This window comes from Alexandromys fortis, unplaced genomic scaffold, assembly GCF_014885135.2.
Source record: "Alexandromys fortis isolate MF-2015 unplaced genomic scaffold, M_Fortis_MF-2015_v1.1 scaffold_8_9099976_23576923, whole genome shotgun sequence".
Taxonomy (NCBI): domain Eukaryota; kingdom Metazoa; phylum Chordata; class Mammalia; order Rodentia; family Cricetidae; genus Alexandromys; species Alexandromys fortis.
The window spans coordinates 8046774-8074276 of NW_026067899.1; the positions used below are offsets into that span (position 1 = coordinate 8046774).

Consider the following 27503-nt stretch of genomic DNA (forward strand, 5'->3'; position numbering starts at 1 on the left):
TTCATTTCTGTGACTAGCCATATGACTTAACTTGATTTTTATATAATAATTATTCTGTGTTTTCTTCACCATCACAAAGTGCCTAGGTGGTTCTCTTTTTTTTTTTTTTTTTCCCCAGGAACCGTGACCCTCACTTTACTTCCTAGAGGATCTGGACTGTACATCATCCTGCCTGAATCAGGGTATTGCAGCTTCCTACTGACCTTAAATACCGAACGTGGTAACACCAAAAGGTATCCTAAAAGATTTCCTAGAGTTCAGAGATGCCTTTCCTTACCTCTGTTGTGGGGCAATAATGCAATTGACCTCGTTGTCTAGTTATTTTGTAATAAAAAGAAATAAGTAGGTAATAACTTCACCTTATCACTGAGATGATGTACTCAGTGATCTCTCTCCTCTTCACAATCAAACTTCACAAAGAAGGAACATTTCTATCTTCCCCCTTTCTCTTAAATTCTAAATGAACTCCCTACTTTCACCCATAGAAATGTCTCACAGTCTTTATAGATTATTGTGTCTCTATTGGAATGCCAGTCTCCAGTCCAAGACATTCAGGTATGTGATCATTTTTGTTTAAGGTAAGAGTTGCATATCAAGGCTTTAGTATACTGAGAGGGTATCACAAATATTTCTGTTAATTTGTGTTTTTTTGGTTATGATAAAAATATGATAAAGCAATTTCATTAGAGGAAAAATAAAGCATTTTACTTAGAAAGTACTGAGGGAGAAGAATTTGGTAGTCAGGAAGAAGGGCAAAGACAGTAAAGAACTAAGTCAAGATATGGTCTTTAGAGAGTAGACCCTGTAAACTGCTTTCTCCAAGGCCTGGACGTCCACAGCTTCTACCACATCAATGTGGCCTGCCCAAACCCGAAAATCCTTCTTTAGATTAGAATCATCAGCGTTGGCTTACTTCTGGTTACACCCTCACAGACAAACCCACAAATTTGCCTCACTAACCAGCAAGACATCATTAAACCCAATTATGCTGACAATAACTTCCAGACTCAGTGGGGGAAAACCTGGGTGTAGATTTCAAATTTTAACACACACACACACACACACACACACACACACACACACACACACCTGTGGATTTTGAAATCATTCCCCTTCCTTAGACATCTTACCCAGTACTATCAGCTCCACTGACATTTTCCATGTCTATAGACTACATCTGGACCTCCCTTTGGAACATCTCACACATACCTAGTTGACTACCGGGTATGTCTAGTTTCACTGGGTTGTAGGCAGTCAGCCTAAAAGCAATAACATGCAAACCGGTTTATCTTCTGCATACACAATAACTGGGTTCATATTTATAACATTAGTTATGATTTTGTGTTCAGTATGCCAGGTTCATGCTAGAGTTGGCATATCCAATTGATCACAATGTGGTATATATCATATATGGATATGGATATGGAAGATATCACTATATCTTCTTATACACTTATAATTTAAACCAGTCTCTGCCATATTAATATAATATATATCATCCACATTAAGATTTTGTTTATTTTTGCTTTTGTTTTTTGACACTTTTCCAGACAGTTTTTGCTTTTGGCACAAGTTACTTGTTTTAGACTGGTTTCAAACTACACCCAAATCACCTTGAACTTCGGATCCTCTTGCTATCAAATCTTTCCTGGGTGCTTGGATTACAGCCATGCTACAGTACATCCAGTTTACAAGGTGTCCATGGCCAGATCCTGGAGTTTTTGCATGCTGAGCAAGCACTATATCAACTGAGTGATATACCCTCTCCTTAAGTTAGGATTTTCTTATTTCTGGCTGGCACTAAATTTTCCCTCCCAGTCCACTCGGTGCAAATTTATCTTCACATCCGGGACTGCATTTCCACTGTGAAAACCTCATTTCTGCCTGTATTAAGGAATGTTCTCTAGAGGAACAGAACCAACAGAACATAAAAATTCCCTAAGGAGATTTATGAGATTGACTTACAAAATAGGGGTTGGTTAGTCCAACATTGGCTATCTGTGTACTGGAGAAGCAGAGAAGCAAGGAGTTGCTCAGTCCATGAAATTAGATGCCTCAGCAGCCCCAACTCAGAGCTAAATGCATGAAAAATCCTTTCAGAGTTGTTGGCATTGAGTCCATGTAGGAAACATGAAGTTTTCTATCAGTAGAGGATGAGACAGAGGCCACACACACTGACTTGGGAAGAAGGGAATGTGACAGGTACACACATTGCTTTTGCCTCAGACCCATTCAGAACTGGACCATGTACTGGAAGATGCCCACTGGAAGGCTGGTCTTTCATACCACAATTAAGCCCCTCTTGAAACGCCTTCATAGACATGCCAAGAATCATGTATTCTAGGTGATTTTAAAGCCCCTAAGTTTTACAATCCAGCCAAACACTGCACTCACCCTGTTAAGAATCTTTCAGAACTTTCCCATGACTGTTTCAGATGCCTGAAGCATGTTGCTTCTGAGGACTGACCTGTGACCAACACTCCAGATGTATCCCCTGCATCTGTGATGCAATATTTGCATCCTCTATCTCCGCTTGACTAATTAATATTCACATTTACTGGAGGAAATCATGCTCCTCATTTATCCCATGCCATGTTTGTTTGGGTATTTTCCCTCTCTTTTCACTCTCCTTTCAGCCCTGTCTATCCAGGACTGTTCTTTCTTTATGACTCAGCATATCTGTGGTCTTCTCTAACAACTTCCCCTTGATCTCTCAGGTTTTAGGATAGCATGAAATATATGCTAGCAGGATACATCTGGACTTCTCTCTCTCTCTCTCTCTCTCTCTCTCTCTCTCTCTCTCTCATCTATCATCGTCTGTCAATCACACTAGACTACCAACTACCTATCATCTATCTATCCAGCCAATAGGCAGGATTGGTATACAGTAGACCTGATATAATTATTTGCTGAATTACTGAATGAATGCTGAGTATACCTTTCTGTCATGTAATATCTAACCCTTGTGAAACCAATTCCAAGTTCATTTTGCTTCTCTGAAGTTTCATCATACCAAAAAATTCTTACTTGAACTTTGATCATGAAATCTCCAAGGGGGGAAAATACTTTGAAAAGTGACATTTTATGTTAGTTCTGGTATTTTTGTTTCATCAGGGTTTTCTTAATATTTCTGGGAATTTAACTTACTTATGTACTGATTTTTAAATTTCAGAATTATTTGTGAATTTAAAAATAACAACTTTTGTGTTTAATGCTACTAGATGTTTCTGAACCCAGCACTTTGGATATTTCAGCCATTCCAATTTGTTTTTGGGTATTTCTATTTAGAATAAAGTTGCTATTTACTCTATGAAGAATAATTAAGTTGAAAAGGATCTTATATTTATCAATTTTTTGCCCATTTTTCAGGAAAGAAATTATATTTTAGGTCTTTTTCAGCATAGTTTTATTATTTAAAAATATTGTAAAAAACAACAATTTTGAGAAGATTTAGATATCTTTAATCGTTTATGCTCAAAGGACACTGTCCCTTAGGGAAAACTAATCACTCAGTTTCCAAATCCTTCAGTAACAAGATACTAAAACCTCTTTTTCATTTATTAGTTCAGGATTTCCTTGCTTCAGGATACCCATGCAGGCATAAATAAAATATTATTCAATCTGGTGAAGCAGATGAAAAGGTAAGACTATAACTCTGTCTGACCTAAGAAAAGCAACCTGAAATTAATAGGTGCTTCATTAAAAACAACCCGCAAGAACTGGGACTGTAACTCGGAGGTAGAGCACTGTGCCAAAAATCCTCTAGGACCTATGCTCAGCCCTAGCAAATCCAGCCAACCAGTGGACACCCTTCTGGATGGAAAAATACTCTAAACCTAAAAACAGAACACTAGAAAAGTAACCTTCAATCGTGTCTTCCTGTCATGTATGTTGTGAACTGTCTGTTTTCATAAGGAATATGTCTTCTACTTTCAGAGTTAGATCAAATCACCTGGTCAGTTTCATTGTTATCTTATTGGGTCCCTTGCTTTGATTTATTTTTTTCTCCTTTTACATCACTTAAATATTAAAATACAACCATAAGTTTCTCAAATAAAACATTATTTTGTTGTTAAACTATTCTATGCTGTGGGACAATGGTCTTGTATTGTTTTAATAAAATGCTGATTACCCAGTAGCCAGGCAGAAAGTATAGGCAGGACAACAAGAACAGGAGAATTCTGGGAAGAGGAAAGTCTCAGCCCTGCAAGCATCACTCAGAAACAGAAGAAGCAAGATAAGAGTGCCTCACTGATAAAAGGTACCAAGTCACATGGCTAACTCAGTCAATGAATTGTGAGCTAATATAAGAAATAAGAGTTTATAAGAAGCCTGAGCTAAGAGGCCAACCAGTTTATAATTAATGTAGACCTCTGTGTGTTTCTTTGGGACTGAATGGTTACAGGACTGGGCAGGACGGAAACCTCTGTCAACAATTCTGGGTTAAGAAAGCATTAGTTTCTATATCCTACAGACAGCCACTTTCATACTTTAAATTTGCTGTTCTTCATCTTAAAATATGAATAGCATTTAAGGCATTTTCATGATGCAGTTACAATAATGGAAGTATCAGAATCATAATGAAACAATATTCCAAAATGTTTCAAACAGATATGTTAGGAGAGGAAGGTTGACACACCGAATGTTGTGAAAATGATGAGAATTTATTATTTGAAGGTGGTGATGGGAACAAAAATGTCTACATTTACAAATCTGTATAATTTTTGTAAACTAAACATACTTCGGTAAATCAGGACATAAAAATGAACAATTGATTGGGCAGGATAAGTGGTACCTTTCAATGAGAAGATAAATAAAATGTGTTGAGTGTGTGGTGGCACTTTTTATCTATTTGGAAATTTCTTTTTAGCATAGTCAGGCATTTGGAAGTACCATGGTAAAACATATGGTACAAAAAAGTAATTGGATAAAACTATATGTTTAATATCAGCTATTGAGCTGAATTTGGTCATTCAGAATCAGAAAAGATTTTTTTAAAAGAAATAGGCTGTGTAGGCCTACGTAAGCACACCATGTTTAGAATAGATATTCACTGAATATAGTTGACTTGTCCTCCTTTTTTTCTTTCTTCCTCCTTCCCCCCTACCTCCTTCCATCCGTTTCTCCCTGCCTCCTGTCACTCTTCCCACTTCTGCTTTTCCTTCTCTTATTTCTAATCTCTTTCCTCTCTCTCTTCATTGTTCATGTTATATCGATTTGCTTTTAAATATTCTCTGCAAAAAAATAATCACAATTATTTACTAGAGTAGGAAGAGCTCATTGTAAGAGATCATTTAACATTTTTTCTTTTAAATAAATTATTTTAAGCCCTCATGATAAAGCAGAGAATGTCTGTAAAAGAAAGTGCAAGAATCCTTAGACAACTTTAAGAAATAAATAATTCACATTACTAAAAGTGTTTTATTTTTTTATGTGATAAATCTTACAAAAATGAGTTACCTATAATTTGAAGGAGATTAAGTTATTTGTGACAATACTCAGTACAAGATTCACAGAGGCTATGAATCTTTCCCATATTTAAGTTGAAAAAATGTCTGTCAAGAGGCTGGAGAGATGGCTCAGCGGTTAAGAGCATTGCCTGCTCTTCCAAAAGTCCTGAGTTCAATTCCCAGCAACCACATGGTGGCTCACAACCATCTGTAATGAGGTCTGGTGCCCTCTTCTGGCCTGCAGGCATACACACAGACAGAACATTGTATACATAATAAATAAATATTTAAAAAAATGTCTGCCGATTTATACCTTTCCTATTAGCACGTTTTGTTGGAAACACAAAAAAAGAAGGAGAAACAATGGGAAATTTCTTTCACACTTTACTTTTAAGTGAGAAAACATATTTGCCTACTGGCTAATAAGATCAAACATCTCTTTTAAGTGGTACATTTAACATGGTTTTCTTTGTTACCCAAAATAAAAGGCCCTAGAATTTATGAGAAAAAAGGTAGGGCAATTGTGAATCTCAAAGTTTCAAATCTTAAAAGTTTGAACACTGAAAGTAAGTTTGTTGGTTGAGACAAAATATCTTCACTATGACCAGCAGACCTAGGCTGTGTGTGACAAGAGTAGAAGAGGACAATGCATAGGGAAAGCACAACAGAACAAGTGGAAGCAAAGGGTCAACAGCAGCTCCTTCACCAGTCAAATGCTACTCAATGTTAGTTTACATAATGACATGACTTTTTTCTGGCATTACTGCTTAGCTTGCATTAGAGCCAACTCCTTAATATTGTCACTTACTCATTCATATGCATTTTTAATAACAGTGAAAGAATGATTTTGAAAACAGAATGGAAATGAGATTAAAAGTCAGTTGATGACTCCTGATTCTCCTTAGAATTAAGAAAATTTCCTTTTCATTACTTTCTTCCCTTTCCAATGTCACTAAACTTTTTCTTCGCCCATAACTAGTTATGAGCATTCTTAGATACCTTCAGGATCTTAGACAAAGTATATTGTCATATCACAGACATTCTGCATCCTGTGTCTGGAAGTTCTAGAGATGATCATTCATCATTTATCAAAGTTTGACAATTTTTTTTTTTTTTATGGTCTCTCCTGAAAACTGTTTTACCTACTGAAGCTCTATTGTCATCCTGAGCAGGATGGTTTTTAACAACAGGCATTAAGTCTTTTAATTTCTATGTAAAGGGGTTTCCCCCATTTTTTACAGGAAAAGAGTGAATAAATGTGACATTTGGGCCTGTGCCTAAAGAATTTCCAAATGACAAAAAGTTATCTTGCCTATCCCGTACGCAGTATGTTGATCTGCATTATTGGTCCAATGCAGCCTTTACCATACCTACTGCATACTCCAGAAAGTTGGGGCCTACAGTTTTAACTAACTCTAGAAAAACACTGTCTCTAGTAAGACCTTGCCTAAAATCTTCTTCAGGTAAGCTAGTTTGCCATAATTGAAACATCTGGCCATTTGAGTTTTCTTAAAATGTTTATAAATTACTTCACCTATTCATGTATCATAAGTTTGAGATCTATTATACGTTGTATTTTGTGTCCATTTATCTATGGGTGCTAATTTTGCCTTTAAAGACCTAATTATCCTTTTTAATTCTGATTTAGCATTTTTAAAAGCCAAAGATTCAATTAATATTTGTCTAACATCTGGACCTGATATCATTTTATTTACAGCTGAGCTTTAAGTCTTTGCAAAAACTTAGTGAAGGCTTATTTTGAACTTTGTTTAATTTTAATAAATGACTCAGCCCTCTTTGCTAATACCCCAATCCTTTCCTAAGCATCATATTTTCAAAGCTGTTATATGATAGAGTCAAGGTGTTATCATCAAATATAGATTGTCTTTGCAAATCAATATACTGATTCTCACTGAGAAGCTGGTCTTAGGAAATTTTTTGACTACTAGCCCATTGTTCTAGGACCCTAGCTTCCTCTCTCATCCATGTTCTCCATCATAACTCATTTAGTTACTTTTGTAACTAAATCTTCCCAGTCTTGTGAAATAATTGTGTTTCTAGTGGCCCATGATTTTAACATTTGTCTCACTGTGGGTAAATGCCTACCATATGAAGTTATTGCTTCCTTAAATCGCTTCAAATCTAACATTTCTACAGTATTTCAATCATCTTCTGATTGGGATGCCTATCATCTGGTGATAACTCTTGTATGATAATGGGATGATTAAGGTTGGTGCTCTAATAATTTTAGGCCACTTTTCCTCAGTTTCCTATTGCAATAGTGTAGTAAGTTATGCTCTAAATTCCTCAGTCTGTGTCTGAGTATTTTTCTAATTTTTATTAGTAGGTCCTTCTAAATCTTGTATCTTATCAAAAGTAAGTCTTTCTAAAGCTTACATATTATCAGTCAAATTATCATATTTGTCATAGTCATCAAACCACTTTGTAAGAATAAAATATTAATTACCAAACTGATAGTAATTACAATCAATATTATCTCAATCCCAGCTAAGTCATTTATCCCCTCATTTAAATGTTTCATTTTAAAATCATCTGTAGTACCACTATATAGGGTCCTAATGTCCTGCATTGTGATGTTTTCTATTGTTAAGTTGGGAAACTTAAAAAAAATTTCTTAAAAGAAAATTTTTCATTTTAATATGATCTAACTCTCCCCTATAGGAATTTCCAAGTATCTGACCAAATCTGCTGACAATAACTGTTTGTGTTCAGTGTCCATGGTAAACTCAAGCCCCTCTTGCAATTTCCAGCACAAGCATGTTTTCCAGAATCCTGGTAAGTGGCAATGACTTGCCACGAGTCTCACAGGAAAAGGTCCATGTGGCACCGGTGGCAGAGCTGACTGGTGTGACTTCTCAGTCCTTGTGGTCATGACCCACATTGGGCACCAAATGTTGTTTTAATTTCAGCACAGTGGCTCTGTTTTAATCTAATGCTATTTCAGCCAGAAATTGTGACTCCACAGTTAATGGCTTGCTTCTTTAGCAGCTGCTAGGCCATGCATACTGCAGCCTGGTGGGAATTTTGTTCTCACAGATACGGGCCCTGTTGCTGCTGTTAAGATGGCATTAACTAAATCTATCATTCTGTTTATAAATTAGACTCGAGATTCAAATCCTGAGGTGAAATCCTGTGAACTCAGAGAGGCTAAGTAGTAACCAACTGATGTTCTCTCCTTGCTGACATCTCCAATAGACTGTGATTCTTTCCTGCCAAACCAGAAAAAAAAAATGCATCACTCCAAGTCCCTTCTTACTCTCTCTCTCTCTCTCTCTCTCTCTCTCTCTCTCTCTCTCTCTCCCTCTCTCTCTCATGCCCCCTGATGTGCTATGAATACTTTCTCTCAACTAGTTGCTAACTCAGCCTCCTGACCCAAGGTTAATTTCATTTAATCAATGCAAATGCAAACTTGGGGGTCACAATGTGATCAAATATCCCCAACATTTAGTTGTGGGATTTCCTACAATTTGCAATTTTATGTATATATGAATTCACTTACAAGTACACATGCATGTACATCTATGATGTACATATATGACATGTAGATCTTCATGTATTTATATATGTGTGTGACCCTATATATTTGCTAATATATTTATAAGTATGTGTGTATATGATTTAAGAAATTGAATATCTCCAACCACACAAATGTTAAGAGAAAATGAAGTCTTGCTGAGGGGACACATCTTATACTTCATTCTGACATTTCAAGCTGGATATAAACTAAATGACAACCAGTCTCACCACTGGTGTTAACAATTAATTTTCTATTTCCTCAGTCTTCTTCAAATATATATTATCTTGCTAATTCTATCAAAAATACTACCATGTCCATTCTTTGAACTTTATACAGGAATATACACTTGTGTGCTTAAATCTTTTCACTGACAATATTGTGAGATTTAAAAATTTTATTGTGTCATAGAAACTTGATCAATTTTATTGCTGTATAGTTTTTCATTATAGTCTTCTAAGAATTGTAATTTATCAGACTATTCTTTTTTTTTTTTTTTTTTTTTTTACAAACTCTGATTTTACTAAATTTTTCAAATGAAGGCACCTGAGGAGCACTAGGGTCTCCTCTGGCCCTGACCCTTACCCACTCCATTTACACAGCCTCAGACCCACACAGGCTCCCTGCCGAATGTTGGGGCGGGGGCGGGGGGGGTGTTGCTCCCTCCTGAGCCTCAGCCGATATCAGACTATTCTTGATGAATAATGTGACTTGGACTTCATTACATATGACTTTTAGAGAAAATACAGATGTAGAGGAGTTTTTGGAAGAACACACTTGTTGGAAACGTGTGCACATGCTTACCTTGAATAACATTCCCAGGAGTTCTCTCAGAAGAGTGGGGGCTTTTGTTTGCATATATTTCTTACTGATATTATTGAGCTATACATATTTTGTGCTCCCCTCTCTCACTCTCCCCTTCACTTAATCCCACCCCTATGGTCCCTGTGCTCCCAGTTTACTCAGGAGATCTTGTCTTTTTCTGCTTTCCATGTAGATTAGATCCATGTATGTCTCTCTTAGGATTCTCATTGTTGTCTAGGTTCTCTGGGATTCTGAATTGTAGCCTGGTTTTCTTTGATTTATGTCTAAAAGCCACTTATGAGTCATTAAATGTGATATTTGTCTTTCTGTGTCTGGGTTACCTCACTCAATATGATGCCTGCAAATTTCAAGATGTCATTTTTTTCTATTGTGTAGTACTCCATTGTGTAAATATACCAAATTTTCCTTATCCATTCTTCAGTTGAGGGGCATTTAGGTTTGTTTTCACGTTCTGGATATGACAAAAAAAAAAAGCTGCTATGAACTTAGTTAAGCACATGTCCTTGTGGTACAATTAGGAATCTTTTGAATATACCCCAAAGTGGTATTGCTGGGTCCTCGGGAATGTTATTTCCTAATTTTATGAGAAATCACCATACTGCTATCCAAAGGAGCTGTATTAGTTTGCATTCCCACCAGCAATGCAGAAATGTTCCCTTTACCCCACATACTCTCCAGTATAAGCTGTCATCAGTATTTTCAATCTTGGCCATTCTTACTGGTTTAAGATAAATTCTCAGAGTTGTTTTGATTTCTATTTCTCTGATGGCTAAGGATGTTGAACATTTGCTTAAGTGCCTTTCAGCCATTTTAGATTCCACTGTTGAGAGTTCTCTATGTAGGTTTGTACCCTATGCTTTTGCTAGATTATTTATTCTCTGGATGACCAATTTCTTGAGTACATTGTATATTTTGTAGATCAGCCCTCTGTCTGATGTAGGGTTGGTGAAGACTTTTTCCCATTCTGTAGGCTCTCATTTTGTCCTGTTGACTGTGTCATTTGCTTTACAGAAGCTTTTCAGTTTCAGGAGGTCCCATATTTTAATTGTTTCTCTCAGTGTCTGTGCTACTGGGGTTATATTTAGGAAGTTGTCTCCTGTCCCAATGCATTCAAGTGTACATTCCACTTTATCTTCTGTGTGGATCAGTGTGGTTGGCTTTATGTTGAGGTCTTTGATCCATTTGGACTTGAATTTTGTGCATCGTGATAGATATGGATCTATTTTAATTCCTCTACATGTAGACTTGCTTGTATATATTTTTTAACAAGCACTTTGCAGTGTTATTTTTTTAACCTTAGATTTTTAAAGCATACATATGTTTTAGTTGCTATTCAGTTGCTGTGAATAGACATTATAACCAAGGCAACCTATAAAAGAAAGCATTTAATTTGGGACTCATGGTTGTCAGGCAGGTGTGGTGCTGGAGCAGAGGCTGAGAGCTTATATCCTAACCCACAAGCAAGAGACAACTAGCAAGACAACTGGAGTGGGTTTTTGACTTCTCAAAGCCCATAACCCGTGACACACTTTCTCTAACACGGTCACACCTAATCCTACCTTAACAGTTCAACTAATTGTAGACCAAGCAATCAAATATGAGTCCATGGGGGCTATTATCATTCAAGCCTTCACAGTGTACTGTTATACAATTTTGGTTTGAACTTGTATTACCAATTACTAAGTAGATGCATGATATGTCAAACATTCAGTTATAGTTATTTACTCTTTGAATATCTTCTGTGGAATAAACTATTTGTGAATTTTCCACATTTTAAATTTTATCATCATCTTTTTGTTTTCATTTCTGCAATTCATTTTGGTTTAAAAATCTACATACTTAGGGCATATGTGCACATTAGTATAATGTGTATTCTATGTACTTGTTCTCTGTCAGCAGTGAGAATTGTGTAGTGTTTTTTTTCTTATTTTAAATTTTAATTTTCCATTTCTGTAATGTGATATAATTGATGATTCCTAATAAGTTCAAACTCACTTTTCCTTTGTGGCTATTGTCTTGCTGTCATAGTTGATAAGTATTTTGAAATTCTTTGGTTGTGAATACTTCTGCAAATGCAAGTAAGTCATATCAGGTCAAATAAATAAAACCAGGTTTAATAAACAGAGCAAAAAAATAAAAACCCTTCATGGTGACTCTTGGGGGAAACAGGAGAGAATAACATGGCAGATCTAGGGACCAGGTCTTAAATACCCTGTTGGCATGGTCCTGAGTATCTCAGAGGGAGAAACTGTCACTTGGCATCCTTTCTAAAGGTAGAGTCTGCAGAGAGAAGGGGGGGGAGGTGGGGTCAAGATGGAGGTTCCACTCAAACAATATTATCTTCCTGTATTATCTTCATATATGCATATGTTCATTTGGCATAGGTGTATTAATATGCATATTTGTATGGAGCTTACAAATTGAGGGCACATGTATTTCTCAATTACACCTCACTTTATTTTTTGAAACAAAGTCTCTCATTAAAGTGGATCCAGTCGCTAGGCGTCCTCATTAGGATTACTTTCCTAGATTTAAGGGACTTTCCACTGCACTAAGTTTTCATACCACTTCCTAAATGCCCCCCCTCTCAATTCTAGCTATCCCTCCCCACACTCTCTTACTATGCCCCATCTATCACCTAACTGATCCTCCTACTTTTATCCCCTCCTGACTCAGTCCACCCATAAAATCTATTCTATTTCCCTCTGGCAAGGAAAGGCTTTTGTCTCCACTACACCCTACAGTTTCCTTAATCCCTATGGGTCTATGTATTGTAGCTTGGTTATCATTTACTTAATGGGCAATATCCCCTTATAAATGAATACATACTATATTTATCTTTTAGGGTCTGGGTTATCACACTCAGGATGATTTTTTTTTAGTTCCATTCAGTTGCGTGAATCATTTTTTTTTAACAATGGAGTAATATTCCATGTACCACATTTTCTTCATCCATTCTTCTGTTGAGAGTATCTGGGCTGTTTCCAGTTTCTGGCTATTATGATAATGTCAAAGTGAACATGAATGAACAAGTATCCTTGTGTTTACATGGAATATCTTTAAGGTGTATGCCCAAGAGTGGTATAGCTGGGTTTTAAGGTAGATTGATTCCTTGCATTCTAGACAACCACCATATTAATTTCCTTAGTGGATATACGAGTTTGAACTCCCACGAGCAATGTAGGCCTATTACCCTTGATCCATATCCTCACCATCATGAGTTAGTTGTCACTTCTGTTACTGATCTTAGCCATTCTGACAGGTGTAAGATTGTATCTCAAAGTAGGTTTTTTTTTTATATATTCTGGATATTAGTACTCACCTGCATGTGGAGTTGGTTAAAAAAAATGTTTTCCTATTCTATAGGCCACTCACTACTTTGTCTGATTAATGGTATTCTTTGCTTTTCAGAATCTTTTAAGTTTCATGAAGTCCTAATTATTAATCATTGATCTTAGTGTCTGCACTATTGGTGCTCTTGTCTCTTGTGCCAATGGATTCAAGGTTACTTTCTTTACTATCAGGTTCAATGTTTCTAGTTTTATGTTAAGGTCCTTGATCCAGTTGGATTTGAGGGTTTTTTTTTTTTTCAAGAAATGTTTTCTCTGTGAAACAGTCTTGCTATCCTGGAACTCACTTTGTAGACCAGGCTGGCCCTGAACTCACAGATATCCACCTACCTTTCCCTTCTGAGTACTGGGATTGAAGTCATGAGCCACCAACACCCGGATGGACTTGAGTTTGGTTCAGGGTGATAAGTATGAATCTATTTACATTCTACCAGTAGATACCAGTTTGACTAACACCATTTGCTGAATATGCTATCATTTTTTCCAATGTGTATTTATTTCTGCCTTCTATATAAAAAAATCAGGTTCCAAAGGTATGTGGATTTATGCCTGGATCTTCAATTTGATTCTATTGATCAATGTGTCTGTTTTTATCTGAATATCATGTGGATTTTCTTACTATTGCTCTGTAGTACAACTTGAATTCAGGAATGGTGGGACACACATCTCATATTATTCAATATTGTTTTAGCTATTCTGGGTTCTTTTCTGTTGTTGCTGTTTTTCCATATAAAGTTGAGAGTTGTACTTTCAAGATCTGTAAAAATTGTGTTGAACTTTTTCATGAAGATTGCATTGAATCTAGAATGGCTATTTTTCCTATGTTAATCCTGCCCAATGATGAGAATAAAATAATCTTTCCAACTTCAATTTCTTTCCTCAAATATTTGAATTTCTTATCACATAAGTCTTTAACTTGTTTTGTTAGTGTTAACCCAAGTTATTTTATATTGTTTGTGGCTATTGTCAAAGCCGTTTCCCTCATTTCTTCTGAGTTAATCTTGTACCCAGCCATATTTCTAAAGTTGTTTATCAGCAGTAGGAGTTCCCTGGTGAAATTTTTAGAGTCACGTATGTATGCTATCAGATCATCTGCAAATAACAATACTTGGATTTCTTCCCTTTCAATTTGTGTCCCCTTGATTTCCTTTAGTTGTCTTATTCCTGTGGCTGGAACTTCGAGTACAGTATTGAGTAGATATGGAGAGAGTGGACAACCTTGTCTTGTTTCTGATTTTATTGAAAATACTTTGAGTTTCTCCCCATTCCATTTGATGCTAGCTATAGACTTGCTGTCAATTGCCTTTAATATATATATATACATATTTCCAATCTCGCCCAGACTTTTATCATGATGAGGTGTTAGATTTTTTCAAATGCCTTTCACCACTCTTAAGGTACTATACATTTCTTGTATCTGTTTAGAAAATTTGTATTAAACAATTTTGAAATTTTTCTTCTCATTCTTTTTGGCTTCATCTTCTTTGGGCCTTTACTTATACATAAACAAGATCTTCTTTCCACAAGTCTCTGTCTATATATTCATAGCCATACATGTATATAAACTCCCTGTTTACCTCTTTATTTCACTCTAGAAATTTCCTGTGCTCAGACTGATCTGCTGTTAAATGGGCACAGCGATCTCTCAGAGTTGTGTCTTCCTTTTAGAATTCATATTTAACATATTAAAGACTTACATAGTGAAAGTCTTTTTTTTATTATTTTTGCATATTAATAATAGAACTATTGGCAAATGTTCTGAGAACAATGGTAATGGCAAATGTTAGGAAATTCCTCCATGGAATGCGTATTTTCTTAGTAGATAAGCCTCTCAAATTCTTATTAACGTGGATTTTTGTCAGTGTTCTCAAATAATATGTATTTGTGATGCTTTAGTCTTATAGTTGTACTTGGGAAGATAATAATTAGAAGCAATTTACGCCAGAAAGTAGCTTATTTTGGCACCCATAACTACCATTTTATGAACACATGGAACTAGCTAAATTCTGTACCAAATTCCAGGTTTTTACGAAGCATGGAGACACTCTCAGAGGTACGCGGGTGCCAGGCCCTTAGGGGCATGATTCTGAGAGTCGGTCCACTGTAAAATACACTGACTAAGTACTTCACTTCATTTCTCAGCCCTAGCAATGTGGTATGCAGGACACAATTGACATTCATGATTTTAAAATTGTGCTAGGAAACACAGGAAATCCACGTGGTGTCTTTAAGGCCACATTACCATGGTAAACGTAATCAAAGGAAACATGAAATAGCTGTGGTGAATATGGGCCGGGTGGGTAAAATTTTGTATGGAAAGCGCAGTTTGGATCAGAATAGCATCTGAAAAAGTCACACTGAATTTTGTTAAAGCTCAAACAGAAGTCACATGACCATTTGGAGAGCACCTGTAAGCAAGGTCCAAACGCACGGGCTCAGTGCTCGCACATCCAGCCTGCTCCCTGAACTCGCCGAGGGATATTTTTAGTCTCCGGGTGGTACTTATTAACTTCATTGTGGCGCTTCATTTTTGTGACTGTTGATCTCTTCCACACCAATCAGACTTCAGCACGAATTAACAGATAACATCAAAATTTTATCTTCCGCTTAACAAGCCATAGTTATGAAATCAAGCTACCATTGTCTACTTTTTTTTTTCTTTTAGACTTAGCAGATGCTGCAATAATCTCCACAAAGATGGCAATAAGGACATCCTCAGTGAGCTTGTATAGAGGAGGTCCATGGGATCCTCTACGGGCTGTTTAAGAATGCCAAATGATTTACAGGTGGCAACGGACCCACATTATCCTTAACGCGCTGCTCAATTAGACACCTGCGTGGCTATGGAAAGCATTGTATGGCAAACAAGTGCACCTGCCTGCGAGCTGCTCAAAGGTGTGTTGATGGGATGTGCTTATCCAAAAGAGTCCTAAGCACAGGGATCTGAAGATTTATCTCTTTTCAACCTCTCCACCTGAATTCAGTGTCTTACTAGGGTGTGAACAAAAACTTTCGGAATTAGTTGTTTCACCCTTGAAGTAAGATGGAGTTGAAGCATTGCCCCTAACATGAAGGTCAGTGTTTTGTCCGTTATAGCAACAAACGCCAGATACCAGCAGTTAATTGCACCCATGCCAGGTTTTATAGAAAGGAATAAAGAATCGACAGCGAGGAACTTAAAGAAATACAAGCTAAAGGTGCCCTATTATTTAAAATGATTTATCGTTTTAGAGAGAAAATTTAAAAGGTGATATATGCATTCTAAAATTAAATAAGTTTTTGAATTTCTGGTTGCAAGGCTAAAAAGATCACAGGAAAGTCCTTATAGTGCTTTGGAATGCTGTATAATACTTCCACGGAGGTCACTGACTTTTATAATTTAGTCTGACTTATTTTGGCTTCAGGTCCATTAGACATGTATGGCACAAAAAGATGACCTCTTTTTTTTTTTTACCCTTTAATTTTTAACAGCAACTTGCCAGCAAGAAAGATGTTTGAAAGAGGAGCATTTAATGCAGTCCTAACAGCTTTCTAAAAATTTGTCTTTTAAAAATCTGATTGAGAGGGAACTTTGAGATATCCATTTTAACTCTTTCCTCTGTTTTGAAGAGGGCTATTAAATTAGCTCTGAAGTGTTATTCAAATACAGCTGCCATTATCTACCATGTCCATCAGTGTTGTAGAATAACTGAGGAACCTCCAGAGGTCAAGACAATTGAGTTGGTTAGTAACAGGTTTTATTACTTCTGTTATTTTTAAAATGATCGAGTCTTACTAATCTTAACTTCTTTAATCAGTGCATAGCTCAATACATAAAAAAGTTAGGGACTGGAGAGACGTTTTAGCATTTAAGAGAACATACTGCTATTGAAAAGGTCAGGGCTTCAGTCTCCAACATCTTGTAGTTCACAACTGCTTGTAATCACTGTTTTGGGGAATCTGGTGCCCTCTTCTGGCCTCTATGAGTACCTGCACTCACATGTGCATAATGGCTCCCCCCACGTACATATGCTCATGATTTAAAATAAATATATAAACAACAGTCAGGTAAATATTTTTATTATTTTCATTTCCCCTCTCCCCTGTCTATCTCCTTGTCTAGCTTCCCTTCTCCCTTCTCTCATCCTTTTTTCTCCTCCCTTTCACACTCTACAAAAAAAAATTATGAAACCCTATTTTTTGTTTGTTTGTTTTCTTGTTAAGTCACAGGTTATCTTAAAGGGTAGAAATACTTGGCCAGGTGCTAAAAGAGATGTTGCCTGTGTTCTGTCCTCCTCTGCCTGTGAGCTCACAGTGTAGGCTCCTTTATTCATTTGTCTCCAGTTTTTATTATTTGAAAAATAGCATGTTTGCTTTGAATAAAATTTCAGATCTTTTCAATAAAGCTTTCCATTCATGCATTTCTCCGTGACAGTGGTAATTATCAGTTGATAATTAAAAAAAAATCCTGCAAAGAAATTTCCATCAACTCTAACTTTGACCAAGAAAATTGGCAAGGTGACTTTTTCAGTTGGATTAGTAATTAGAGTAAATTTTCTGTATAAATCTTTATCAGAGCTGGTCTCTGTCCCACTGCTAGGATATCAAAGAACATGGGTTCCTGGTGTGTGGTTACTTAGAGCTCAGGACTCTGAAGGATTGTGATGGAGTTATCCCATCTGATATCCACTGTCCAAAACTGTGTGAAATACACTACTGGTAAGTCATTTGCATAAAACCAGCTTAAATGAAATAAAATTTCAGGCATAACAAGGCTTTTAAAGCTATCTTGATCAATAGGTGTTACTCAACATTGTTATCTTTACAAATGTATACGATTCTAATTCTTCTCAGCCTAGAAATTAGTATTTCTTCTGAAGTGAATTTATTGATTAATACCTTGTACATATCAAATAATGGAATGATATATTATTGAATAACTTAAGATTTTAGGTCATTAATCCAATTTTTTTTTAAAAAAATTAGGAGGCATCTCTACTACCAACTAAAATCTTTATACCTGAGATAATGGTAGGGCTATCCCTTTTTAATTTGTAACTCTACATACTCTTGATTCTGCAATTCTGGAGAAACCAGAAATACAACAGCTTTTACTTAGCCTACTAATTCTTAGCTCTTATATTGTATTGACACTCATTATCACTCTCCCCTTACTTACTTTCCCTTTCTTTCTTCCTGAACTGATAAAATATTAATTGGACCTAGTATGTCCCATTTCTTAATTATTCATTGCATATTTTCATAGAATAAGGTCATTCTTATGTATAGCCACAATATAATGACCCAAGCTAGGAAACTTAATAATGATATAATTATTATGTAATATAAACTAGAATCTAATCCATATTAAATATATTTTGACATATTTACATTTTGCTGTAAAATATTAATCAGTGAGCAGATACTCATAGGTGAGATACTATTATCAGGACATGCCCATACATAGGCCAGTGAAGATGCCCCTGGGCACATAAATCATGGGATTGACTTTGGCTTGAGGTTCTTTAGAGTAATGAGCACAGGCAGAACTTGATTGATGCAGTTGATGATGGGAACTTAGTTGCTTCCTTTCTGCTGTCAATGCCTACATAGGCTGTTAAGAAGCTGAACTGGAAGAGGGGGTGTTAAAGAATTGATGAAGGAGAGGGAAGCATTAAGTAGACATTTATTAGGACAAGATGATGTGTGGATTAGGAAAATATGTTCTGACTGAGAGTTGCATAAAAGGAGCTACTTAATGTTCGTGATCTCAAAGTACACTTAGAACACCTACTGTTGGGTAACACCATTCTTGGGGGAGATGTGAGCAAACCTCATCCTCCAATAATCCTAGACAGAAAAGAGATGACTGTAGGACCCAGCCATGACAAAGTCTATAGACGCCTGAGTCTCAGTAGTTCTTGCTAAGTCAATGACTGGTTCCAAGAAAAACGACAAACTGAGACTACCCAAGCACCACCCAGGAACAGACCATCCAAAGGAAATTCCTAGCATTCAACCATTTTATTCAACCAGATAAAATCATCTGCCAGCACACACCCATTGCTTTTCATGAGGACATTCCTAGACAAATGTCAGTCAATCAGAGTTCCTGAACCTTAGAAATCCCTCACCCCTACCTTTGTTACTATAATACCCCACCCTTAACTGAGCTAGGGCTCTCTAATCTCTCCAATACACTGGACACTCAGAGAGGCCGAGTCTGTGTAAGAATTTATCTTGTGTAAGAATAAAGGCTCTTTGCTTTTACATACAGGACTTAGTCTCCTACTTAGTTTTGGGGAGACTCCATGATTCGAGCATAACAATGACATACCAAATTAAGTGTAGCACCAAGATCCAACTGGATGAGCCAACAGATTTATTGGGTTTTCTTACAGGAATATAAGTGTGCTGTAAATACCATTGGTGAATAAAGAAACTGGCTTGGCCTGATAGGGTAGAAAAGAGCTAGGCAGGGAAATCTAAACTGAATGCTGGGAGAAAGAATGGTGGAGGTGGAGAGAAACCATGTAGCCTGCCAGACATAAACACTGGAACTTTTCTAGCCTGACAGACATAAACACTGGAACTTTTCTAGGTAAGCCACAGCCTTGTGGTGATACACAGATGAATAGAAATGGGTTAAATTCAGATGTAAGAGTTAGCCAATAAGAAGCTAGAGCTAATTGTCCAAGCAGTAATTTAATTAATACAGTATGTGTGTGGTTATTTTGGGGCTAATGGGCTGGGAGCTAACTAGCAGCCTTCTTGCAACATATAGGTAAAGAGTCCTTTACAGAAGCAGAAAGAACCCAAAGACTTGTCACCAAAAGCCTGTTGCACCAAAGCTGGAAACTCAGAAAACACTATGCAACTTGCAGGAGGCACAACATGCTATAGACTATCTTTTTAAGGCAGCCTAGGTAACCTGAGCCATTTCCAGGTAGCTCTGCTTATCTCAGCTGGTCTGGTTTGTTCCTTCTAAGCCACTCTGTTTGTCTTAATCGGTCTTCCAGAAGACCTTGCTGCTTCTGTATGCTTGGAGAGGCAAAAGCCTACTGACTGACTCCTTACATAAGATTCCTGAAGCCTTTGAGATGTTTCTTTCCTAAGCTTATTGAGCTTCCCGGGAGGATGGAAGGTTTTATCTCCCTTAAAGAAAACCTATGACTTATGAGCTTCCTTGAAGGATGAAAAGTTTTATCTTAGAGAAAAGAATACATTTGTACAATATCTACCTATTTTACTTTTTGCTACGTTTGACTTTATGAGTGAAGGTTCAGAGTAAGAGAACATCTGTGTTTAACCAGGGATTATGCTTGAGATGACTGTATAATGAAATCGCTTACCATGCACGTCCTCCGGGGAGAAGAGAGAAGACCAGTGTGGTGAAAGCAGGAACTGGCTAGAGATGGATGTGCCGGGCAGAACCAGTGTCCTGGGAAAGCTTTGGGGAGGGTCGGGTCCTACACAGGAGTTCTGCATCTGAGCAGTGTGAGCTACGTTAACCCTTTTCATCTGTATCTAGCAATGGGAACAAGTGAAGTACCTGAGAAAGAAACTCCGAGTTCTAACTCACAACATTGTACTGTAAGAGCTTAGCAGATATCACAAGGAAGATGACGGACCACAAGTACCAGAAAGCCAAGAGTATTAGGGCTTTAGATGTTGGAGAAGATGGAGACATGATGTAAACATTTAGAGTCTTAGAGGAGACAACTAATTTTGCTTAGAGTCTAGTCTTTGATAGTTTTCAAAATGCCCCCCAGCAATTCTAATATGCTTGCAGGGCTGAAAATTCTTGTTATAAATGCTTTTCTTATCATCAGTTACTGAGATGATCCTTATAAATGCCTCTGATCCCTGTATAACTTTGTGGTAGGTGACATGTGCATTGCATAATGTCTCATGTTAGAGAGTGAATAACTGACCCACATACTCACAAAATTCCCTTTGCACAATACTGTCACAGCCAATAGTTTTAAGTTAACATAGATAGTTGTCAGCTAATAGCTAAAGGGTTCCATGTTCCTTTGCTACAGTATCCAAGGAAATATAATTCTAACTAGACTTTGGAGCCTCTTCATTGAGTGTGGCAATGCATACCTGTTAGGCCAGCACTTAAAAGAACAAAAGGGCTCCAGTTCAAGGTAGGTCTGAATTTTGTAGCAAAACTAGTTAAAATAAAACAATACAAAGGTAGCCCAAAGCAAAAACAGATGTGCCTCATAAACTTCAAGAAGCTTTATTTTTGAAGTATAAAATTTGTATTGTTTCATGACTTTTTTGCTTATTGGAGACTCATAAGGAATTAGATAAGTGTCTTAGTATTTGTTGATATTTAATGCTAAATTCCTCTTAAATTCTCTTCCATAATGAGTACCTTTCTGTGCTTTCTGTTGTTGTCGCTATTTATAGTTTGCAGTTTCTTTATGAAACTAAGCATTCTAAACTAAATCTCATGTTTTACATCTTACCATCTGCAGCCTTCTCTCTGGCACTAAAGTATTTTTCTAAGTTGCCAGCAGGGAGTTGTTTTTTTTCCCCCCTTTGGTTAAACAACTTTGTTTGGAATTTAAAAATTAAATTTTATTATGAGCTTTATTGATTTTGATAAACTAACAATTATTTTCCCATCAGGAGGACAGACCTCTTTTCAGTTTCCTCTGATGGTCCAAACAAACGAAAGCAAGCAAATGCAAAAGTGTTGGCTGTAATTTAAAATTGTAGTTTGTAATTATCTGCACACTTTATTGGGAACTTCTCTCCTTTCTGTGGCAGTGACTTCCCCAATTATCATGAGCCTGAGCGTCATCTGTCAGAAGCAAACAGATGGAAGACGTTTCACTCATGGCTCACAGCTTTCTGTTTATTATTATACTAAGCACAGAATGCAAGGGAGCTAAATGTAGCAACATCATGAAAACATTATCCTCTGTAAATACAATGATCTGGATTTGTTCCTATTCAGAGGACATGCAGGAAACGCTTGAGGATATTGTACCCTGATTTCTTTCAGTCTGCAAGAGCTGGGCCCCTCCCCCACTGACGGATTGATACAAGTAGTCAAATCACTCCCAAATCTTCAGGAAATGAAAGGCTAGATCACTAATCACCGCATGCACACTTCACTTTAATATTTCATTCAGCTTTGATAGAAGATTATAATGGAGGATATTATGAAAGGGCACCACTACAATTGTACTCAGTGGGCCATGTGTAATATTTGAAAGTACATCATCTCTGTGGGTACTTTGCAAGTTGCAGTTGTTAGATGAAGAATAAATGTTAAACTAGATTCTTTTGGCCATCCAATCAAATACATTTATTATGTGCCCTCTGTGTGCAAAGAACTGTATTAAGCACATAGTTTGGTCCCTGCCATTATTCTTAAACTATGCTCCTGGTGGGTGTTAAGCAGGACTGAATGGGTCTTCCTAATAAAATAAAATAAAAGCATTTTTTGCCAGTTTCTAGGAAATAGTTCAGTGCTCAGAATTGTATGTTTTATTTTTTTCTGCTCATTTTTCTCACATGTTTGGTGCCTGCTACTGGCTGTTAATATTTGTAATTTATAAAAGGAAGCTAGCAAATTATTTAAGCAACTGGATAAAATATATAATTTATTTGGGTTTAGTACACTTTAATTTTATATTGTACTATCACCAAGAAAATGTGAATACCAATGTAACTTTAATTAAGATACCCTGGAAATGACTGTATAATCCCTTCAAGGTGCTAAAAGTTGTCAGTATAGACAGTTGCCTAAGATAAAACTATCTAAAATATATCTCATATATTTTAATTGAATTAGTGCACTCTAAGGAGTTAAAACATGGAAAACATCAGGAAGCTTGATGTATTTTTTTTACTTATGTTCTTCATTTTCTATATGTTGGAGGTAAATTGCTTTTATTATTCTTTAATGCCAATCATTTTCTGTAACTCCTTCAGATCATTTGTAGACATAGTTTAGAGTCACATGCAATAAACGTGCTGTGTCGTTATCAGATAGCATTGGCTCAGTATTTCAAAGTGATGTAAACACTGATCACTTCCTGTCGGACACTGTATTATCCACTCCTTGCCTCTTTCACACCTCACAGTCTCTGTTGGAAAGTGCTCTTTATTACCTCCTTTTTCAAAGGGGGAAACTGAGACACAGAGATGAAGCAAACTTAACTCTGTTTACATGGCCAAGTAATAATAGCCAGAGATTTAAAACTAGGCAGTTTGGCTGCAGAATATGGTTTCTTGGCCATTGGGTTATACTAATATAATTATGAATATTAAATTATTTTATAATTATTGGCTCAAGAGTGTTACATTGTTTAGTTTACCTCTGTTGAAACTATTACCCTAGCCTAAACTGGTAAAAAAAAAAAAATAGAAAACAATGTACTGTTTCACATAATTAAAGGAATGAGAGTAGCAGTTGTTCAGGAATGGGTTGATTTATGGGTTCAATGATGTCACTAAGAACCCAGTTCCCTTTATTGTCTGTGTTCTCTTTCCCAAGATTGATGTCAGCAATGATAGTGAGAAACTCCCTTATTCATAGTCAGAAAAGAAACGAGACCTGAGGCTCACTGCTTCTTACAGAAATCTCCAGAACCACTACGAATGGTCCAACTTAAGAGCTGACTGCCCAGGGATCAATAATTATGGTCAGAAGTGAATTCTTTGGTATTACTGCAGTTCAGGGAAATATCCTGTTGGATAATGCTGGATCCCACACACTTCCCTGAACCCACAGAGTCCTTGATAGAATTGTGATAAAAGAGGAGATGTGTATGTCATAGGCAACCTACCAAGTAGGCAGAATATAAAACATATATATTCAAATGTTTATATTGAGTAGAATTACTAGTTTACAACATACATTTATATGTAACTTTACATAGTGTCTCTACATCTCTATCAGTCATCTTTCTAGTTAGTACATTTCCTTTAGAATTATTTATTTAATTGTTAAAATACATCAGACAAAAATGAGTTTAGTGTTCAAGGGAATTAAAGTTAGGGGTGGCCATACTAAACTCAACTTGTCAGGCCATTGTATAAGTAGTGTTGATAATTGAAAAAAGAAAATTTATCCATGAAATTTGATAATGCAGATTATTGGAGCACCTAGTAAAATAGAGAAAATAACATTTCTCATAAAGTGATTGTTTTCAAATATCACCAATTAATATTATCTATTGTTATATGAATAACAAATTTTCCTTACTGTTATTTTTTTGCATTTTCTCCATCTGTCTCTTTTTTACAAGAAAATACATAATTCTCAGAGACATGGAACTCACAAAGACTATAGTCTGAGAAACTGCAATTTCAAGATGGCAACTTGTGAAATACAAAAATGAAATTCTTGTCCAACATGTTTCATGCTCTATGCTTAAATGTCCACACCATAAGAAAAACCCACCTCTGGATTCTCATGTAAAAGCTGCACCATTTACCAAGTATAGTAGCAAACATCCAGGTGGAAGAAGAGAGAATAAAAGATAAGTGAATTATTTGTTATTGCTGCAATTTAGGGCATCCTAAACTGAAATTCTTGCTCACTCATATTAATGCTAGGATATTCAGCACACTCTTGTTGAACTCAGAAATCCTAAAAGAGAAAATGATCCTCCTACATTTATGTGGAATACTGTTTTTCTTATGACTTGTGTTTCACAACAAATTGGTTGTGGTGATCTACCAGAATGAACTGTAGCATTTTATAGACTTATACAACGTGCAATAAAAGTACTTCTGAGTCATTGAATTTTGTTTTACCTTTTCTCACAAGTCCTAAAAACAGAGAGGTATAATGCACACAGGATGTCAGGAATTTCCATGATGAAGTGATAAAACTGTTGAGGACAAAAAGAGAACCATTTCAAGTACATATTTGTACATTCATAAGTTAAAAATAAGCTTGAAATTTAGGTTTTTTGATTTTTTTTCCTTTTTAGATTTAAAGAAAAACTGCAAAAGTAGTCAAGCACCTATATATTTTGTACCTAGTTTTATTTACTGATGAGATTTTATATTAGTATAATATGTTTGTTATACTTAATAAGCTAACATTGCTTTACACAGCTGTCCTTTGGATTCTTGCATAAAATTTTATTATTGTAACTCTACCATATACACAGAATTAGCTTGAAATAGTGTGGAGAATTCTCATGTACCCCTCGGTGAGTTTTCCTTATTATTGACGCCTTGCATTAGCATGATACATTTGTCAAAATTAATGAAGCATCGCAGATGGACCAAGCACAGTCCACATTTCACTCAACTTTCTTCCATTTTTCTTTAATGTCCTGGTCCTATTTCAGGGACCCTCCCAGGATATATATATATATATACACATATATATATATATATATATCACCTTATGTTTTTCACATCTACCTGACTGTGAGTTTCTTAGACTATTCTGGGCACTAATTACCCTGACCATTTGGGCGACTATGGGTCAGGTGTTTTATAAGAAGATGTTATGCATTTGAGATTACTATTCATTTTATGAATTATAATACCTCAAATCACTTCCACACTTGTGATCTGGATCTTGAGGCAAGAAAAAAATATCACTTTGATCTGAATCTTAAAGCTGGATGGCACAAATATTTAATCCAGACCTTGAGGCTGGAAGAAACACTTTCAATATAGGCCACACTTTTTTCTGAAAGCCTTTATAACGACAGTGGAAGAAAAAAGGGCTCTTAATGAGCTTTCCCTCACCTTGTCAGCATATCCAGAAGATTAGCAAGGACACCCAGGTTCATGGGACAGAGGAGCTACTAGATTCTTGGACTTTCCATTCACAACTAACCATTGTTGTACTGTACCCTGTAATCCATTCCAATAAATTAATATATATATACATATATATATATAAATGTATGTGTATACATACACACATGCATGTGTGTACACACAGATAGATAGATGGATAGATGGATAGATAGATAGATAGATAGATAGATAGATAGATAGATGATGGATGGATAGATAGATAGATAGATAGATAGATGATAGATTTATTCCATACGTTTTGTGACTCTAGAAAATTTTAATACAGTAATTCAGTACATGGTCATAATACATTGTTGCTAATTATTATTCTAATTAGTCATATGCTTTGACTCAAATACAATTATCTCTTTGACCACTAAGGACCCAAACCTACTGACCACTGCCAATGAAACTCTTTTGTACTGTTTTGCTGAATGCTGTCAATACTGTGGTCTATTGCTCTTTGCTTTCCCTCAAAATCTACTATGCCTTTATTATTGGATTTGGTGTTTATTTCATTGTCTAACTTTACTTCACACTTTTTCTAGAGTAACATTCCAAATAGATGAACATGAAATTTTTCTCATTTTAATCAAGGTTTTTGCATTAGAAGTTGGAATCAAATTTCTAGCTGTACATATCCTAGTTTTTACCCCCAAACTCTCTTTCCAGGTTGATGTTTTATTCCTAATCTCCTATATTCTTTTGCAGTCTTCTTCAGCTCCTCATTTGTGATGGCTTCTCCGCCCAAGCTGCAAAAGTGAGTATGTAGTCATGTATTAAAAAGTCACTTCTAAAAAAGTTTCAGGACAGACCTGGCAACTTCTGGGTTTCCACTGCAAACTTCACACCTTGAAGGCATAAATCACAAACAATCCCACAGCAGTTTGGAATTATGACCAATAGAGAAGCTATTTATTTAAAGGGGAAAACCTTACAGATCACCGCAGACAACAGCCCTCTGCTCAATCAGGAAGGGAGCCTAGTTGCCTGAAGAGGAGCTGGAAGCCAGAGTGAGAGCAGAGGGAAGTGGCTGCTTTTTTAAAGGGAGAGAGACCACGCCCCAATGGGCTGGTATCTCAGCAGCTATTGGCTGAAGGAGAGGCGAAGGAGCTCCAGCGCCAACACCTCAATCTTCTAACACTTTAGCCCTCTCTTACATTAGCTTATGTAAGTATCGTTTCCACTAGTGGATACATGGACTGAGTGTTGAAGGCGTTTTCCTGTCCCGACTGCCCACTCCCAAATAACCACTCAGAGTGTTAATAATTACAAATGCTCGGTCAAAAGCACAAGCTTGTTACTAGCTAATACTTACATTTTAAATTACCCCATATTTCTTATCAATTCTTTGCCAGCTTGCTTGGTACCTTTTCTCAGTAAAGGATGCCTATCTTGTTTCTCTCTGTGTCTGCTAGTGACTCCCAGCTCCTTCCTTATTCCTCCCAGCCTTCTGTTTGGCTCTCCTGCCTAATCTTACCCTGTTCAGTTTTTGGCCAGTCAGCTTGTTTATTAAATCAATCATAGCTACATATATTCGCACAGTATAAAGGAATATTCCACACTTCA

General features: G+C 36.4%; 1 long non-coding RNA gene across 1 annotated transcript; it reads left to right on the plus strand.

Annotated features, from left to right (window-relative positions):
- Positions 1–26665, plus strand: LOC126489233 (uncharacterized). Its single transcript, XR_007588892.1, has 3 exons — positions 1–233; positions 15826–16055; positions 26646–26665. It is a non-coding gene; the product is annotated as an uncharacterized lncRNA (long non-coding RNA).
- The last annotated feature ends 838 nt before the right edge of the window (positions 26666–27503 follow it).